Genomic DNA, 12,209 nt, shown 5'->3' on the forward strand with positions numbered 1-12,209 from the left:
TACATTTTTAAAAATCCCTAACGAACAAGAACAGAGCATTATGGAAACTTAAGCAAACCTGACCAAATAGAAAATCTTCAAAAGAAAAACGAGGAAATTAAGAATATACATATATACCTAATAATTATATATCCCAATATTGTAGACATAGCTGAAGAAATCATTAGGACAGTTTTAGCCCATCTTGAGCAGGAGGTGTGTGTCGCTCAGCTTGAGCTCTTGTCTAGCCCGCACAGGGCTCTGGCTTCCACCCCCAGCACCACACACATGCACAAGGGTGTACGTGTGTGTATATATATGGTATGTATTAATAAATATTGGTTTAGATTCAAAAGAGCAAAAACACCATGCGAACTGATAGAACTCCCTGTGAAATTGTACATGCTCTGAGTGAGAACAGGTTCAGGGCAATAGAAGAACAGGAAGTCTCTAGAAGCAGGTGAGGCTTAGCAGAAAGGTCAGGCCTTGCTTGCCCTGAACTATTCGGTTGACAGCAGAAGGAATCTGAACCACAAATATTCCTCTTTCTTCCTTATCTCTATGTACCAATTACAACTTAAGGTAGAAAGATAAACAAGAAAGATAAACAAGAAGAAAAAAAGATAAAAGAGAGGTCCTTTGGTCCTGAGTGAGATGATTAATGAAATCTTACTGTTGGATGTTTCCTCACTTATTTAGTAATGTTCATCCTCCACAGATCTCCAGCCCTCTGCCCTTATTTTGGAATAAGTAGGGGTGGTGGTATATGTTTGATATCTGTAGTATTAAATCCTGGAGAAATTATAGCCACAAGTCTAGTAAACCATGTTTGTGTAGTTAACTATTATTATGTTGTAATGGTGCCAGAGTATAGCATTACAGAAGGATAAACCCGAGCCTGTCTGGGAAACTTACGCCGTGACATTGCTTCGGAGAGCCAGAGTTGTGGACATCTTCAGTGTCCTAACACATATGTGTGCTGGTGTTGGGATTTGGGTTCTGTGATATGGGAATTTACCTTAGATTAGTGACTTCTTCCATTTGGCATGGCAAATGCTCTAAGATAGTTTTAAAGGAAATGTTATTGCAAGAAGTTAAAAGGGGAAGGACTTACAAGCTGAAATAAGGTCACTGTAGTTCAGCATACATGAGCGTCAGTGTTGGTTTCCAACAGGAGTTCTGCACTGTGGCTGCTTTGGAAGAGCTTAGGGATATTCTTTCTAGCAGAATCCAAACAAGCAAACAAGGTCTGGATCCAGCTCCGAGTGAGAAAAAGAAGTCCCCCAAGCACAGGGTTTAGGTATTGTTCTTTCTGGGTTCCTGGTGAGACCGTTTGGGTCACAAAGTAGAAGAAAGTTTTAAAAATGTAATCATCATATACTAGCTCACTGATATTCACCTTGTTTGTTCTGCCTTTCCTGGTCAAAACATAGATTAGGGGCTGGGGATTTAGCTCAGCGGCAAAAGCGCCTGCCTGGCAAGCACAAGGTCGTGAGTTCGGTTCCTGGTACGGGAGAAAAACCAAAAAACCAAAAAACAAAAAACAAAAAACAAAAAAAAAAAAACGTAGATTAGCAGAAATGAAGGAAGTAAAAACCAGTATAACTTTATCACCAGAAATAACCAGCATCAAAATTCTAGGGAATTTTTTTTATTTTTTTAATTTTTTATTTTTATTTTTTTGTTTTTTTCCTCCGGTACTAGGAACCGAACTCACGACCTTGCGCTTGCCAGGCAGGCGCTTTTGCTGCTGAGCTAAATCCCCAGCCCCCGGGAATTTTTTTTAATGTCAGCCAGTTTGATCTTGCTTTGTGGTTAGGACCGATCAGGATGACTTGCTTGGTCATTGACCGTATGTTAAGCTATTGATTTGGCTTCCAGGACAAACAAGGGGCAGGGGAAGCAGAGGGGTTGGAGCTTGTGAAGGTGTGGACTGGAGAGAACAGCAGGAAAGCTTCCGGGGGAAGGAACTGCTGGAGGAGAACGCTGCTCACTCAACAGCAACACCAGCGCTGTAACAGCTCCAGCCCCCGGGCCCCTTCTGCACGCAGGTAGGGAGGGGCAGAGGCAGAGAGCTTGGCGGCAGGCTGGGTCCAGACAGCTATGCTCAATTTCTAGCCTTTGGCTTCAATGCTGGGCAAAGCTGAGACTTCAGCAAACACAATGCCTTGGAGGGACCCTCATGAAAATGTCTGCCTCGGTGTCTTTTCCTTCACTGTGAGTCTATCCTTGTGTTGTAGGCAGCTGAATTAGATGGAAATACTACAGGCAATCAGGGCTAGGCCTTCAAAGGCCAGTATGGAAGATGGGATACCTTGCAACTGTGGGAGTGCTGCTGCTGTGGGCCAGACCTCAAGACAAAAGATGAAACAAATGCACCCACATACCTCCCTAGGGATGGACATCAGAGATTCATATTCTAAATAGGTATCAGTCACCTTGAAAAAGCCAGGAAGAGTCACTACCCCAGTCCCCTATGGGAAAAGCCCCTGATCTGTATTCATGGCAGCTTGCTACGTGACCCGCTTCCCCATTTGATCCTGATTTAATCAATTTTACCGGAACAACTGTACTTGTAATCTTACTGGCCGATCATAGTTTTGTCCCACCTCATGCCCACCTTGTGATTTCCCATTTTTCCCCTGCCTTGGACCCGCCTCCCTTTGTGGTTTTGCTCTATAAAAATCCCTAGAAAAGGCAGGTTCCTTGGCAACCCACTTGGGTCCCTTTCTGTCTCTCTCTTGGACAGAGCTTTTTTTCCTCAATAAATATATTCTGCTCTTAACCTGTATTGTTTCTAAAATTCATTCTTCGAATTTAGAGAACACAAACTCTTCCCAGATATCTAGCAGGTTGGGAGTTTCTTTCTGTAAGGTCGGTGGGCAGGTACAAGGTGCAGTTACAGAGAAGAGAATTTTATTGGAATGGGAGTGACGGGTGGGACTCTAAGGGTAGAGACCACGTGTGCCAAGAGGCAAGGAGTTTGGGTTTATGTAGGGGCGGAGAGGTTTTGGCTTTCTTTGAGTGGCCAGGACATTTCTAGGAGGGACTGACATTTGTGGATTAGGTCAGAGCAGGATGCCTGTCAGGAGGTAAATTAGATAACAGCTGGCTTGTCAGCAGCAAATTAGATTACAGATGTCTGTCAGAGAGATGGGGTTGGTTTTTGTAGTTTCTCCACTGGAAATGGACTGGAATGCACTCTAACACTTTCCCCTCTATCATTTGCCTGCCAACTAAGGGTACACAGCAAGTCTCTACCATGCATTTCCTGCCCAGACGGGCCCCTCTTCCTCCCCACTCACTGGCCGGATGGAGGACCAACCGGGAGGAACATCTCAGTTATTTCTCAAGGGTGGAAGTAGACTTGGGCCTCTGACAAAGTTCCCCAGGCAACATCCCCTTTCACGATAAGATTTCACTTTGGGTGGTCATTGACCCTTGGACCTCAGAAGCTGTAAATATTTGTATGCTAATATCAGTGGATTCATAGTTACTTACTGAGTTTCAGATCACTCAGAGCTTTAGAAGGGTAGTATTACAGTCGATGGAAAGCTAAACACAGGGCCAAGGAATTGGCGATGATTTTATTCTTATTAATTGTAAAGTTTTTCTAGGTTCAAATGGGTGTGTAGGATAAAGAGGTTATGACCTAACCCTGTGTAGGATAAAGAGGTTATGACCTAACAAGAATTTATAAGGAAGGAAGTTAATGGACATGTTGGAGATCACTAGGAATATTAGGGGGGGTTAAAAGATCAACCCAGCCTTAAGCTCTATGAACAGAAATGTAGTGCCCCAGTGGGGCATTATGTGGATTTCTCCTCTGCTGGTTATGTGAAGAATTTATGCTGCACATGTTGAAAGAAATGCTTGTGAACTGGGTGGAGAGTCAGAGAACAGTCACCAGAAAGACAGAACTGGAAAGTTTTCCATTTAGTCGGGACTCAGGATAGCAGGTATTTCCCAAAAGGAGTGAAGGCTTATAAGAGAGAAATAGTCTTCAAATATCTGCAGTGCTGTCATGAGAAAGAGGGTGGGCATGCTTTATGGTATTCCAACACACAGAACTAGCACTCATAGAAAGTAGGTCTTGGCTCAGTTTAAAAAGCATACAAATTCTCAGTGAAGCCATTCTCACATCCCCTGAGGAAGACATCCCTATATTAGCACTAAGCTTGTTGCTTCTGTGTCTTGCAGCAGGAGTGCTGCCTGTCTGGGCTCCAAGTCTGCCCAGCTTCCCCTAGTTGTTTGCCGAGACCCATGAACCTGTGAGATGGGAGGTAGGGACTTTCACAGCTGGAAGGGAGAGGGAGCTATGGATGGGACGTTTCTGGATCTGCAGTCACGTGGGACTGAAACTCTCCCCAGAGTCGGCACAGTGGGAAACACCTCCACCACCTTGTGCTTGATGATGCACATCTTGGTTTTCTCTTGTTGCTGAGTCAAAATACCTGATGCCCAGAATTAAGGAAGGAAAGGTATATTTTGCTCACAGTGTGTAGAGATTCCAGTCCATACTTGGCTGGCTCCAAGGTAGAGAGGCACATGGCAGAGGGTAACAGTTCATGGCAGCAGAAAACAGCAAAAGCAGCAAGAGCGAAAAGGGAGGAGCAGCAGCAAGCCTCTTTCCCTCCTTTACATTGTATGCAGGCTGCCCGCCCCAGGGTGGGTAAAGCACTCACACCCATAATCCCAGCATTGGACCATGAATCAATCAAAAACTCTAGAACCCCGCCCCATGACTGTGTGAGGCTTTTGGGGGACATCTAGGCACATGGCATAAAGTAAAGGTGGGAGGAGGTCATTTTTGATATGTCTTGGGAAAATACTTACACGATTATTACATGTGATTCCACAATTAGAAGAGTGGGACTTGTTACTTGTATGAAAGAACAATCTCAATGCCAAACAATCTCATGAAACAGCGAATAAATTCACTAAGCACATTACAGGTACATGAATGCATTCATTAGATGAATATCTGTGAAGCAGCAGCTATGTGATAGATACTGTCACAAACACTGAGGATTTGGAACATGCTGGGGTGTAAGACAAATGCCCTGCTCCAACTGGGGGGCTATTGGGAGTTACCAAAGACCCTGACAAGAGCAGTTTCGTTGGAGTGCCACAGAAAGAGCTCACATGGAGAGGGGATGAAGGAGGGTGAGACGATGTGAACAAGAAAAATGAACTTAGCTCTTCTGGAAGTTTTGTTAAGCAGAGACTCAGAAATGTGGTTGTAACTGGAAGGTAGGGATATAGGATAAATGGCAGTTTTGCCAGATAAGATAAGGGACACCTAATTAAGTTTGAATTTCAGAGATATATGAGGAATTTTAGGTATTTCCCAAATAAGGCCTGGGTCACACACATGCAAATTTTATTTGTTGTTTATCTGATTGCAAATTTACCTAGGCATCTGTCTTTTTGTTTGCTAAATCTGGCAGCCTTAGCACCCTGAGACTTGTTTGTGTGCTGCTGAGCCTGAGCCATGGGTGGGGAGGCTTAGGGTGACTCAGAAGAGAGAGGAGCAAGTATGTGGGACTTGGGTTCAGAGGATCATGCGGAAAGTGGTCTGTTTAGGAGCTGGGATGCATTACCCTTGTGCAAAGGAAGGAGAACAGAAAACCAGCAGAGAGACAGACCAATTTTTGCTTCTGGTTCTGAACAAAATTCAACTGAATATTACTATTGCTTGAGTTCAAAACAGAACAAAACAAAACAAAAACAAAAACCATTGCTTGAGGTTTATAAACTCTAAAGTTTGTTTGTTTATTACCAGGAATTGAACTCAGGACCTTGCACTTGCCAGGCAGGGTGCTTATTCCACTGAGCTATATTATATCCCCAGCTCCACTGCAGTTTTTTAATAGGCAGCAAATAAATTGTCATTTCACAGTAAATTGTCTAATTCATTGCTTTTTAAAGGATGAACTCCATTTTCCTTGGCTAGTGAGATACATTTCAGATTAATGGTGTCTATTATTTCATGTAACATAACAACCGAATACATGGGGGGTGTTTGTTCTTTTAGATTCCTTAAGATGTGTTTTCTTGGCCCAGATGTGGTCTATCTTGATGAATATTCGATGTGAGTGGAGTGTTGTTGTTCTGTTGTTGTTGGATCAAGTATTCTATAAATTCCAGTCAAATCCAGTTGATTTGATGGGGTTGTTCAGTCCCCCTATATCCTTAATGACTTTCTGCTTGCTGAATCTGTCAGTTTCTGATCAAGGGCTGCTGAAGTCTTCAACTGTAATAATGGACTTGTGTATTTCTCCTTGAAGTTTTATCAGGTTTTGCTTCATGGGACATTTTTTATGCTCTGTTGTTAGGAACATACACATGAAGGATCGTTAGATCTCAGATGATTAGCCCCTTTATCACTGCATAATGCCCCTCTTATCTCTGATAAATTTCCTTGCCCTGTAGCCTGCTTTGTCTGAAATTGGTGTGACTTATTTATACCATTAGTTTAACCACTACTGCTTTCTTTTGATTAGTATTAGCATTCCTATCTTACTTTTCTCACTGCTGAGACAAAATACCTGACACCCAAAGTTAAAGGAGGAAAAGGTTATTTCTGCTCACAGTTTGCAGAGTTTTAAGTCCATGGTCAGCTGGCTCCAATGCAGAGGAGAAACAGTCCATGGCAAAGCAGGGCAGGCAGAAGGCAGCAAAGCAGTGAAGTAACAAAGCAGCTTCATTCTGTGCCTTTATATTGCATCCAGGCCACCTGCCATTTGAGTGGTGTCACCCACACCCAGGGTGGGACACCCTTAAACCCAGCGTTATACTTTTAATCCCAGAACCACACACCCTAATCCAGTGACTGCATGAGACTTTGGGGGGACATCTAGATACAAGGCATAACAATTGTGTATCTTTCTGCTTCTCTTTTCTTTTAATTTATCTATGTGCTTATATATATATATATTTTTTTTTCTTTTTTCTTTTATTTTTTTCTGGTACCAGGAATTGAACTCACAACCTCGTGTTTGCCAGGCAGATGCTGTGCCACTGAGCTAAATCCCCAGCCCCCTATGTGTTTATATTTCAAAGCAGGCTTTTTGAAGACAACATTTCAAGGTCTCCCCTTCCCCTTCTGACAGTCTCTGCCTTAGACCATTCACATTTAAAGTGATTATTTATTGGGTTGGATAAATGTCTACTGTACTGTTACCGTTTCCCATTCATTATCTTTGTTCTTTTTTTGTAGTACTCTATTTTTCTGCCTTCTCTCGTTTATATCAGCGTTCTATATCATTCCATTTTGTCCCCACTTAGCAAACTGATTGTACTTCTTTTATTTTAACAGTTGTCCTAGGGGCTGGGGATTTAGCTCAGCGGCAAAAGCGCCTGCCTGGCAAGCGCAAGGTCGTGAGTTCGGTTCCCGGTACCGGAGAAAAACCAAAAAAAAAAAAAAAAAAAAACAGTTGTCCTAGAGTTCTTACATATTTATGACCAATCTACCTTTACTTGCAAATAATATTGTACTGCTTCACAGGTAGGGCAAGCCTCAGAACACAATGGTTTTGAATTCACAAATCACAACCACCCGCCCCATCATTCGTGTTTCCCACAATGCTGTCTAAGATTGCTCTGCAACTTGCTCAAAAGTAGTAGGTTGTGTAACTGAGATGCTTTGTAACTGAAAATATCCACTTCCACAGGCCAAAGCTGAAGAGTCAAACCCAAAAGCTCATGTAGTAATAAAATTGAGTTTTGCTAGAATGCTTTAAGAAAATTTATTAGCCAGGTGTGGTGGCACATGCCTGTAATCCCAGCACTCTGGGAAGCTGAAGCAGGAGGATTGCAAGTTCAAGCCAAGCCTGGGCAAATGAGGAACTTACCAAGATTCTGTCTCAAAAACAAAACAAAAAAAACTTTAAAAGGGCTGGGAATGTAGCTCAGTGCAAAGATCCTGTGGTTCACTCCCCAGTAACACACACATGAATAAGTGTTACAGTGTACTGTGATATGGTGTATCCTAATAGTACTAGTAGTAATGATGGGTTTACAGTAAAAGTTTACAATAGTAGACTCAAGTGGTTCCTATCCCCCAGTATGTACTTACCTGTGAATAAAAACAAAACCTTGAGAAATACAGTTGAGTGGGTAGCTTGGTTAGAATGATTTTAAAATTGTTGTAAATGTCTATTACAGCATGTTACACCCTTTCTTAGTCACTTTCCTTGTCACTGAGGCACAGTACCCAACACCCACAACTCAAAGGGAGAGAGGTTTATTTGGGGGGAAGAAAAGTTTATTTACAGTCCACTTCCGGCTGATTCCCAGGCAGAAACAGCACAGCAGCATAGCAGAGGAAAAGCTGCTCACAGTACAGCAGCCAGGGAGCAAAAAGGGAGGGTCCAGGAGGACACCAGGGGACATTCGAGATGTAAATTGTAACACACCCTAGTGAGGGTCATCTTAGCATAGTGAGGGTGATAACTGTACAGTGTACAGTAGGGGAACCAGGCCCTGCATTTGCAGTCACGGCATCTCAGCTTGGATCCATTTTGCTCCTTACCATGGACATAACCTTGAGTGGTTCTTTGACTCCCTGGACCTCCATTGGCGTGGTGGAGGGTGGTTCTTAGGGGAAGGCTGGAGATCTTTTGAAAAAGGGTAGTGTCTTAGAAGGAGATGCTTACTTCCAGAGGTCATTCCCCTTAAATGTATGCACATTCATATATATACATATTCTTTTCTGTTTTGAGGGATGCTATATCAATCAGGGTCTTATGAGAGAAACAGGTATAACACAATATATACAGACAGACATACAAGAAATTACAAGATTGGCTTACGACGGTCAGCCATAGAGTTGGATGAGGAAGAGTGCAGAGGGTGTCTGCACACTGGAGACTGGTCTGGAGCTCACTGCAGTGTTCCATGCAAGTCAGTACCAGGAGGGCTATGGATCTGCGGCAGAAAGTTGGCGAATCTATGCTGGAATGTGGAAGGATCCAAGGCAGAAGCCAAAGAGTCTGCTAGAAGCCAGGAGACAACATTGAGGCTGAAGGCGAAGACTGGAGCTCCTCTGAGGAGCAGGAACGTGTCCGTCCTCATTTCCCTTGTATACCATCCAGGTGCACGCATACACAGAGGTAGGAACTGCTTGAGTCTACTATTGTAAACTTGTACTGTATAACTCATTACTACTACTATTAGGATACATCGTATCACAACACACTGTTATGGTTATTTGTGTGTGTGTGTGTGTGTGTGTGTGTTACTGGGGGGTGATAATGGGTGGAAAACAGTAACAGTACAGTAGACATTTATCCAACCCAATAAATAACCACTTTAAATGTGAATGGTCTAAGGCAGAGACTATCAGAATGGGAGCAGGAGACCCCAATCGTGTATCTTTCTGCTTCTCTTCTCTTTTCTTTTATCTATGGCTTTATATTTTAACGTAGGCTTTATAGTTTAACGTAGGCTTTCTATATTTTAACGTAGGCTTTATAGTTTAGTGTAGGCTTTCTATATTTTAACGTAGGCTTTTAATGTAGGCTTCTCTTTTCTTTTATCTATGGCTTTATATTTTAACTTAATACAATAAGTTCTGCATAGCCCAAACTGATTAGATGTGACATTAGCCAGCTCACATTACCTCCTTGAATTTTATGGAAACACACAGATGTGAGTAAAAATAATTTATGTACATTAGGTTAAATGTTCAGCTCTGGGAAAAAAAAAAATTAACGTTATCTTCTTAGACCATGACTAAATTCTAACTCACCTTACATGAAAATGCCTCCCAGCTCTCAAGTAGTATCCATGGTGACCACTCCACCTCCTCCAACCCTCTGGGGTTGTCCCAAGGAGAGGGCTGGCCTCGGAAAGTTGGGAGATGAATGATTTCTTTGCCCCCATTGACCTAGGGGCCTTCTTCCAGTATCTGTCTGAGATACATTGGGAAACTGCCATTTCTCAATACAAACAAGCAGGAGATTTTGTTTGTCTCCCAAAGAATTTAGCTCTTACAATGGCATATCAAGTTTGAGGAAATTATTTTGTTTGTTTGTTTTTTTGTCTTTTTGAGACAGGGTCTTGCTATGCAGTTCAGGCTGGCCTTGAGCTCACTTTGTAGCCCAAGGTGGTCTCAAACTCGCAACGATCCTTCTGCATCAGCCTCCTACGTGCTGGGATTATAGGCATGCGCCACCACGTCCAAAGAGGAAATTATTTTAAAGTGTTAAAAATAATTGTTTTTTGTATGGGGAATTGAACTCACAACCTTGTACTTGTCAGGCAGGTGCTGCACCACCGAGCTATATCTCCGGTCCCAAAAATAATTTTAAAATCATTAAAACCCCATACCTACCAGGCATGTACATTCTAGTGTCCTACAGGGTAAGAGTGATCCAAAATATCCTCAGTCTGCACTTCCTAGACCACAGTGTTAGAAGGTTCCTCACCAGTTTGGCATGTCACTTGTTATCACCCAGCCTTGTAACCTGGTCCTATTGTTTGTTGTCATGGCCAGGATGACCTTTCAGAAGCAAATGATAGCATTTACCTTTAGGTTCATTCCTGGGAAGAATACACAGTGGTCTCACTCACAATTGCAAAAAAGTCCATGGTGGAGCTGTCCTTTTGAGTGCATTTCCTTCCTTTATCTCTTCCCGGACTTGGCAGGGCCCTGGCATATCTGCAGGTGAAAAATCTACCTATCGCCAGGAATATAGCCACAGGGCATACATTTGATTTCTTAATTCAACTCAAATGCATGCTGTCTAGGATTTTATTGATGGCCGTCTTAAAAAAAAAATCACGTTAAAAGAAAACACTAATACTGATTGCACATCAAAAGCAATACTTTCTCAGATTCAAAGTGAAACTGAATCTATCCAGTACCTAATGATGGGCACGCTATGCTTATTGACTGGCACTGCCCTGCAAGGGGGCTGGAAGGAAACGAAGAAGTCGATTTCAATTTCAGTGGGAAAACTGAACGCAGTATCTGTGTGTCGGTTTGGAAGGCTGGTTATCCCAGAGGACTTCGTGTAAATAATGATTCCTCTGCAATCCCAGCTATACTGCATCTGGGCTGTTCCCCAGGGAATTCAATCCCAGGCGCATGCAGGTGGCGTTCAGGATCTTCATCCCAGCGTGCTGTGGAAATGCGCCTGGAAACAGGTGGGAGTCTGTCTCCCAGGAGGTGAAGAAGCTAACCCTGTGATAGGATCCTGTGGGCCACTGGGACCCCTGGCTGCTTCTGTGGATCTCAGAAATATCACCTCTGAGGGAAAAGGGTAAGTGGCGGTGTGAGATGCAAGCTATATAAATGCAAGCAGCTGGGCTTCTAGTACCTTGCATTTTACATGAACGAGTACAGAGGCCCGTGAAATTGCCCAGGGAATGGCGGCAGGAGCCAAGGGGCGTGGGGATAGTAGAGTGAGATGAGGGGACTTCACAGAGACCAGTGATGACCAAGTGACATGGCTGGGAGATAGGATGAATACACCGTCTGCCTGGACATCCAGAAAACTGGGGTCAAGTACAGGCTATGAGGAGGGCTGAGCTGACATGGGCAGTATGTCATACATTTTCCCAAAATAAAAGAGTAGGGGCTGGGGATTTAGCTCAGTGGCACAGCGCCTGCCTGGCAAGCGCAAGGTCGTGAGTTCGATTCCCGGTACCGGAAAAAAATAAATAAAAGAGTAGCGTTCCCTTAAAGTGTGAATGAGCGACGTATAATTATCCTAGTAACTGATCTTAGTAAGTGATCCTGAGAACAAACTTGATGCACTAATTTAGGTATTACAATTTTGTGCCAGTACATAAGACATGCGAGTTATCCTTCTGTTAGTATTTTTTCATTGGAGAGTTTAAATTCAAGGGTTTTTAACTCTGTACATAAAATACCACCTTTCTCCTGGGTGGAAAGAAGTCTTCCAAATGCTTTTAAATCAGTGTATTTTCTAAAGACTGATTTTATTTTTTAGAGCAGTTTTGGCTTCACAAGAAGTTGTGGAAAGCCCAGATAATTCCCGTCTGTAGCCTGCCCTACCTATCCCAGGGCTCCTCCATTACGCTCGTCTCCCACGTGAGTGGCACATTCATTGCACTTGATTAGCCAGTGTGGCTGTGTGGTTGTCACCCCAAGCCCATAGTTTACATTAGGGTTCATCTTCTTGCGTCTTCTATGAGTTCGGGCAAGTTTATAACGACACATATCCACTGACCACATGGAGTCCTTTCCCTGCCTAAAA

This window comes from Chinchilla lanigera, unplaced genomic scaffold (assembly GCF_000276665.1).
Source record: "Chinchilla lanigera isolate Chin_1 unplaced genomic scaffold, ChiLan1.0 scaffold00093, whole genome shotgun sequence".
Taxonomy (NCBI): domain Eukaryota; kingdom Metazoa; phylum Chordata; class Mammalia; order Rodentia; family Chinchillidae; genus Chinchilla; species Chinchilla lanigera.